This window comes from Leptonychotes weddellii, chromosome 4, assembly GCF_054177405.1.
Source record: "Leptonychotes weddellii isolate Sample4059 chromosome 4, ASM5417740v2, whole genome shotgun sequence".
Taxonomy (NCBI): domain Eukaryota; kingdom Metazoa; phylum Chordata; class Mammalia; order Carnivora; family Phocidae; genus Leptonychotes; species Leptonychotes weddellii.
The window spans coordinates 57,262,064-57,269,892 of NC_138372.1; the positions used below are offsets into that span (position 1 = coordinate 57,262,064).

The 7,829-nt window shown below is 38.8% G+C and overlaps 1 protein-coding gene across 1 annotated transcript in view; it reads right to left on the reverse strand.

Annotated features, from left to right (window-relative positions):
- The window catches only part of SLC44A5 (solute carrier family 44 member 5), a 342,614-nt gene that overhangs the window by 177,250 nt on the left and 157,535 nt on the right, over positions 1-7,829 (reverse strand). The window lies entirely within an intron of this gene.

A 7,829-nucleotide genomic window follows, 5' to 3' on the forward strand; every position in this document is an offset into this window, starting at 1 on the left:
GTGAGTGCTGTGAATTATGTAAGACTGATGAATCACAGACCTGTACTTCTGAAACAAATAATACATTATATGTTAAAAAAAAAAAAAAAAGAGCAGGAAGGGAAAAATGAAGGGGGGGAAATCGGAGGGGGAGAAGAACCATGAGAGACTATGAACTCTGAGAAACAAACTGAGGGTTCTAGAGGGGAGGGGAGTGGGGGGATGGGTTAGCCAGGTGATGGGTATTAAGGAGGGTACCTATTGAATGGAGCACTGGGTATTATATGCAAACAATGAATCATGGAACACTACATCAAAAACTAATGATGTGGGGCTCCTGGGTGGCTCAGTTGTTAAGCATCTGCCTTGGACTCAGGTCATGATCCCGGGGTCCTGGGATCAAGCCCCACATTGGGTTCACTGCTTGGCAGGAAGCCTGCTTCTCTCCCTCTCCCACTCCCCCTGCTTGTGTTCCCTCTCTCGCTGTGTCTCTGTCAAATAAATAAAATCTTAAAAAAAAAAAAAGACTAATGATGTCATGTATGGTGATTAACATAACATAATAAAATAAAATTTAAAAAAAAGATGGAGGTCTTTTTTTAAGATTTATTTATTTGTTTGAGAGACAGAGAGTGTGAGTGGGGAAGGGCAGGGGAAAGAATCTTCAAGCAGACTCCCCATTGAGCACGGAGCTTGAGGCAGGGCTCCATCCCAGGACCTATGAGATCATAACCTCAGCCAAAATGAAGAGTCAGACACTCAACCAACTGAGCCACTCAGGTGCACCCAAGATGGAGGTCTTTGAAAAGGATGCCTCAGCAATCAAAAGCTAGACGCCAGGCACTTATATTACAATCAAAAAAACTTGTCAGGCACTTACACTACATATATGTAGTATAATACCAATTTTCAAAAAGATATATATCTGATTATATCCAAGCCATTTAGTTATCTCTGGGTGGTGGTACTGTAAGTGATTGTCCTTCATACTATGATAGAGACTAATTTTATTTTATTTTATTTTATTTTATTTTATTTTTTTAAAGATTTTATTTATTTATTTGACAGAGAGAGGCACAGCGTGAGAGGGAACACAAGCAGTGGGAGTGGGAGAGGGAGAAGCAGACTTCCCGCCGAGCAGGGAGCCCGATGTGGGGCTGGATCCCAGGACCCTGGGATCATGACCTGAGCCAAAGGCAGATGCTTAACGACTGAGCCACCCAGGCGCCCCGAGACTAATTTTATAATCAACAAGAGTTATAAATGTATAAAATAAATAATTTTATATATATATATACCTACTAGCCAAAAAGAGCCTATAAAGAAATAATTATATTCATAAATATCAGTATCAATTATTATACAATATAAAATAGCCTCAAGGCATAATATAATTGTGTCTTCCTCCACAATAAACAACCCCAATCTCTCTAATAATTGGAGTCTTGTTTACATCAGCTCTACCTATATAAGCAGAACCTTCAAGTGATACTTGTCTGGCTCTACTTACTACCCCCTTAATATAATTTCCAATTTCGGCAAATATGTCAATCATGAAAGTTACCTGAGAACAGCAAATAACCAAGATTTTTAAGTCACTAGCCTTAATGTTATGTATAGTAAGTTATCTGGCCTTTAACTATTTTAAAGTGCATTGGATTTATAAGGGGGGTCTTTTTTTTCTTTGATACTGAAAAAACTTTTTTTCACTTCATGCTTGTGTTTTGGATAGGTTAGCTTATCTCAGTGAAATGAGAAATACATATATATTTTAGTAATAAAATATATATATTTAATTTTAAATGTATATGTATATGAGTTTGGGGATTTTCATAAAATTCTAGCCAAAAACATGTCCATTATACTTTAAAAGAGTGAATATTATGGCATATGAATTATATCTCAATTTTTAAAAAACTGCTTGTTACACTATTTAGTGTCCATTATCAACAGGAGCCACATGACAATAGCTTAACAAAAGATCTGGAAACTTTAATTCCTGCTAATTTAAGAATGTAGACATAATGTTAGAATAACCTAAAGAAATATATCATGAATTTGTCCCTTAGAATTTTCTCTTTTAAATATCAGCTCTCAAGTGACCATTGGTTATGTGCTAGATCCTAATAATCTCATGCTTGAATTCTTTAAAATACTGATTTATTATGGTAAGTGCTTGATAGAAGACAAAGAAGTAAAAGGTGCTCTCAGCAAGATGGTAGAATAGGAAGCACTAGATTATTCTTCCCCCATTGAGACACTGACTTAACAATACACAGACCAATTTCCCTTTGTGAGAAATCCAGAAACCAGTTAAAAATTTCCTACACCACATGCAAGCATGAAACCAGCTGCACTGAATCAATAGAAAAAGACATGGCACCCACTTTCCAGAGCTCTGCCCCCTGAGGGAAAAAGTTGGAGAATATACCCAACATTTTGGCTTTTTGGGGGGCTGCCCCAGGTACTGATTTCTGTCTGGTCTGTCTCAGAGGGCACACTTCCAGTCTCATTTTATGAAGCCAGCATTACCCTGATACCAAAGACAAAGAAAATAGAACTACAGGCTAATATCCCTTATGAATATAGATGCAAAGTACTCAACAAAATACCAACAAACTAAATCCAACAGCACATTAGAAGAATTATACACCATGACCCAGTGGGATTTATCTCTGGGATGCAAGGATGGTTCAACATACCAGAATCAATCAATGTGACTCACCATATTAACATAACAAAGTGAGGGGGACCACACAGTTATCTCAATAGATGAAAAAAAAGTATTTGATAAAATTCAACACCCTTTCATGATAAAAAAATTTAAAAAACACAAAAAAACACTCAACAAATTAGGAATAGAGAGAAACTACCTCAACATAATAAAGGCCACATATGACAAGCCTATTTGTTAGCATAACATACTTAGGGTAAAAAACAGAAAGCTTTTCCTCTAAGAGCAGTAATAGGGCAAGAATACCTCCCCTCACCACTACCATTCAACATAGTACTATAGTCCTAACTAAGACAATTAGTAAAGAAAAGAAATAAAAAGCATCAAAATGGGAAATGAAGAAGTAAGATTATCTCTGCTTGCAGATAACATGATTTTATATGTTAAAAAACCCTAAAGATTCTTAAAAAAAAAAATGTTAGCAATAATAAATTCAGTAAAGTTACAGGATATACCAAATACAAAATCACAGCTGTGTTTCTACATATTAACAATGAACAATCTGAAAAGGAAATTAAGAAAACACATTCAATGCAATCCTATCAAAATGCCAATGCTGATTTTTACAGAAATAGAAAAAAAAATCCTAAAATTCATATGGAACCACAAAGGACCCTAAATAGCCAAAACAATCTTGAGGAAGAAGAACAAAGCTGGAAGCCTCACACTTCCTGACTTCAAAATATATTACAACACTACAGTAATCAAAATAGTATGGTACTGGCATAAAGACAGACATAAAGACCAAAGGAACAGAGAGCCCAGAAATAAATCCATGCATATATGGTCTAATAGTCTTCAATGAGGGTGTCATGAATACACAATGGGGAAAGAACAGTGTCTTCAACAAATGGTGTTGGGAAAACAGGAAATCCACATGCAAAAAAGAAATGGGACCCTTATTTTACACCATACACAAAAATCAACTCAAAATAGATCAAAGACTTAAATTTAATACCTAAAACTATAAAACTCCCATAAAAAGTATAGGGAAAAAGCTTTAAGACATTGGTCTTGGGGCGCCTGGGTGGCTCAGTCGTTAAGTGTCTGCCTTCAGCTCAGGTCATGATCCCAGGGTCCTGGGATCGAGTCCCGCATTGGGTTCCCTGCTCCGTGGGAAGTCTGCTTGTCCCTCTCCCACTCCCCCTGCTTGTGTTCCCTCTCTTGCTGTGCCTCTCTCTGTCAAATAAATAAATAAAATCTTTAAAAAAAAAAAAAAAGACATTGGTCTTGACAATGATTTCTTGGATTTGACATGACAAGCATAGCCAACAAAAGAAAAAAATAGACAAGGAAGACTACATCACATTTGACAACTTTTGTGCAGCAAAGGAAAAAATCAACAAAGTAAAAAGGCACCCTACAGAATGGAGAAAATATCTGCAAACAAACCACATCTTTGGTAAGGAGTGAATATCCAAAATATGTAAGGTACTCTTACAACAATAACAAAACAAAACAAAAGAAAAACCCAATTTAATAATGGAGCAAAGGACTTGAATAGACACTTCTCTAAAGAAGGCATACAAATGGCCAATTGGTATATAAAAAGATGGTCAACATCCCTAATCATCAGAGAAATGCAAGACAGAGCCACAAAGAGATATCATCTCACACCTGTTAAGATGGCCATCACTGAAACAACAGAAAACAACAAATGATGGCAATGATGTGGAGAAATTAGAACTCGTGCGCTATGCTGGGAATGTAAGATGGTACAGCTGTTATGGAAAACAGTATGGAAGTTCCTCAAAAAATTAAAAATAGAACTATCATGTGATCTGTCACTCCCACTTCTGGATATTTATCCAAGAGAACTGGAAACAGAATCTCTAAGAGACAGAGAAAAAGAGACACAAAAAGACACAGAGGCAGCAGAGATAATATTTCATTGCAGAAGGGTGGAGGGGGTAGTTAAGAACCTTACTTATATTCTTACAAGTCAGAGACCATGTGATTTCCACATAGAAAATTGAAGTCTATCTTTGAATGTAGTTTGATGATACCTTCTATTAGATATGTTCAATCTGAAAGAGTTTTGCTTAGCTCAACAAAAGAATGACACATAAGGATCTGTTTGCAGCCCTCAGATCCTCATAATCCTAGAACATGTATCATGATGAAATTTAAGTAAATTAATTAGCAAATTAATAAATTAGAGGGATTTAACCTTAGGCTTTAGTTTTTAAAGGGCTATAATTTCATATATTCATATATTTCATATTATTCTTCTGTAAGTAATCATAGTTCTAATATGCTTGATATAAACCATCTATATGTTTTAAGTGTTAACTGTAATACTAGATACTTTGTGGTGTCTGCCTCCCCTAGCCACAGCTGATTAGCCTAAATGGTAGACACAATCCCAAGTGGTAGCATATTAAGTTGGCCAGGGATCTATGACTTAAAATAGCCTACCTCAAAAATGTAAGTTAAATATTGAGAAAAATTTGAGTGGATGCCATGAAGTGGAGGTAAGTCTGACAAACTACAGCTCTGTGCAACCCAAAGTTTGAGGGAGCCAGAATTATGAGTCTAAGTGTTTCTGGAGGGTTGTCTCAATTCATGAATAAAAGAGTAAAAATTCAATTTGTTTTGGAAGAGGAAAAAATGGCAGAGGAGTAGGGGACCCTATTCCAACCAGTCCCCGGAATTGAGCTGGATATCTACCAGACCACTCTGAACAACCACAAAATCAGCCTGAGATGTAAGAAGATCTGGATCTCTACAAACAGAGTATCACAGGCAGTTGCTTTCAAGGTATGAAGCAGGGAGCCGTGATTCCGCGGGCAGATATCGGAGGAAAAATGGCAGCAGGAGGGAACCTGGCCTTGGGGGTCCTAAACCACCGGTGAGTGATAGCCTCCCACGCTGGGGACGGAGCATAGACTCGCAGACCAGTAGTGACAGGGAAAGGACTTTAGGGCAGCCTCCTGGATGGAAACTCGGAGCGGCAGGGTTCCGCGTGCGAACTGGATGTGGCGGCTGGTGGTTTTAGAAGTACAAAGGGCAGAGACGTGCCCCTGTGCCCCAACCTGGACGTGAGGACTGGGAGTGCTGCGGAGGGGGGCGCACAACCCAGGACGCTGCAGTTTATAGCAGCACAGACGGAAATGGAGATAGTGTGGCCTGGAGAGCTCACTGAAAAACAGACTGCGATCTCTGCTCTGAGGCAGAGGGTTAGAAACCATCTCTTCTGCTCTGACTCTCAGAAGAGATGTGGAAAGCTGCCAGGGAAAGCCGCCAGAGAACAAAAGCCCCCAAAAAATCGGTTTTCACTGAGCCCATCCCCCCCCCACAGGGGGCAGGGCAACTCTGCCCAAACAGGGTTGCCTGAATATCAGTGTGGCAGGCCCCTCCCCCAGAAGACAGGCTGGGAAAACAAGAGGCCAGCAACCCTAAGGTCCCTAGAAAACAGGCATCTTTCTTGGGTTGTGGTAAAAAATTTGGACTCTATACATTCCCTCAACCACCCATCAACAGAATGACTAGGAGGAGGAACCCCCATATTTGAAAGACTCAGAGATTATGACTTATGCTGCAGATTTACAAATGGATTCAGATATAACCAAGATGTCAGAGATGGAATTCAGGCTAGCAATTCTGCAGACAATAGCTAGAATGGAGAAATCAATTAATGACAACATAAGAGTCTCTAAGGGCAGAAATGAAAACTGAATTGGCAGAACTTAAAAATGCTATCAATGAGATCCAATCTAATCTAGATAAGCTAACAGCTAGGGTAAGTGAGGCATAAGAATGAATTAGTGACCTGGAAGACAATTTAATAGGTAAAAAGGGAAAAGAGGAGGCCAGGAAAAAACAACTCGGAATCCATGAAAACAGAATCAGAGAAATAAGTGACACCATGAAGCGTTCCAATGTCAGAATTATTGGGATCCCCAAGGGGGTGGAGAGAGAGAGAGAGAGGACTAGAAGATATATTTGAGCAAATCATAGCTGAGAACTTCTCTAATCTGGGGAATGAAACAAGCATTCATGTCCTAGAGGCACAGAGGACCCCTCCCAAGATCAAGGAAAATAGACCAACACCCCGGCATGTAATAGTAAAACTTGCATATCTGAGAACCAAGGAAACCATCTTAAGGGCAGTTAGGAGGAAGAGATTCCTTACGTACAGAGGGAGGAACATCAGAATAACGTCAGAAAAGCCTGGCAAGACATATTCAGGGTACTAAATGAGAAGAACATGCAGCCAAGAATACTTATCCAAGAAGGCTGTCATTTAGAATGGATGGAGAGATGCAGAGCTTCCAAGACCGGCAGAAACTGAAAGAATATGTGACCACTAAGCTGGCCATGCAAGAAATATTAAAGGGGGTTCTCTAAAAGGAGAAAGACCCCAAGAGTGATCTACAACAGAAATTTACAGAGACAACTATAATAACAAGGTCTTCACAGACAACATGATGACAATAAATTCATATCTTTCAATAATCACTCTCAACATGAATGGCCTAAATGCTCCCATAAAATGGCACAGGGTTGCAGATTGGATAAAAAAACAGGACCCAACCATATGCTGTCTACAAGAGACTCATTTTGAACCTAAAGATACATCCAGACTGAAAGTGAAGGGATGGAGATCCATCTTCCATGCCAGCGGACCTCAAAAGAAAGCTGGGGTAGCAATTCTTATATCAGACAAATTAGATTTTAAACTAAAGACTGTAGTTAGAGACACAGAAGGACACTATATCATTCTTAAAGGGTCTATCCAAAAAGAAGATCTAACAATTGTAAATATCTATGCCCCCAACATGGGAGCAGTCATCTACATAAGTCAACTGTTAACCAAAACAAAGAGTCCTACTGATAACAATATGTTAATTGTAGGAGACCTCAATACTCTACTCTCAGCAATAGACAGATCATCTAAGCAGAAAATCAACAAAGAAACAAGAGCTTTGAATGACACACTGGACCAGATGGACCTCATAGATATATACAGCACATTCCACCCTAAAACAACAGAATACTCATTCTTCTTGAGCGCACATGGAACTTTCTCCAGAATAGACCATATACTGGGTCACAAATCAGGTCTCAACCGATACCAAAAGGTTGAGATTATTCCCTGCATATTCTCAGACCA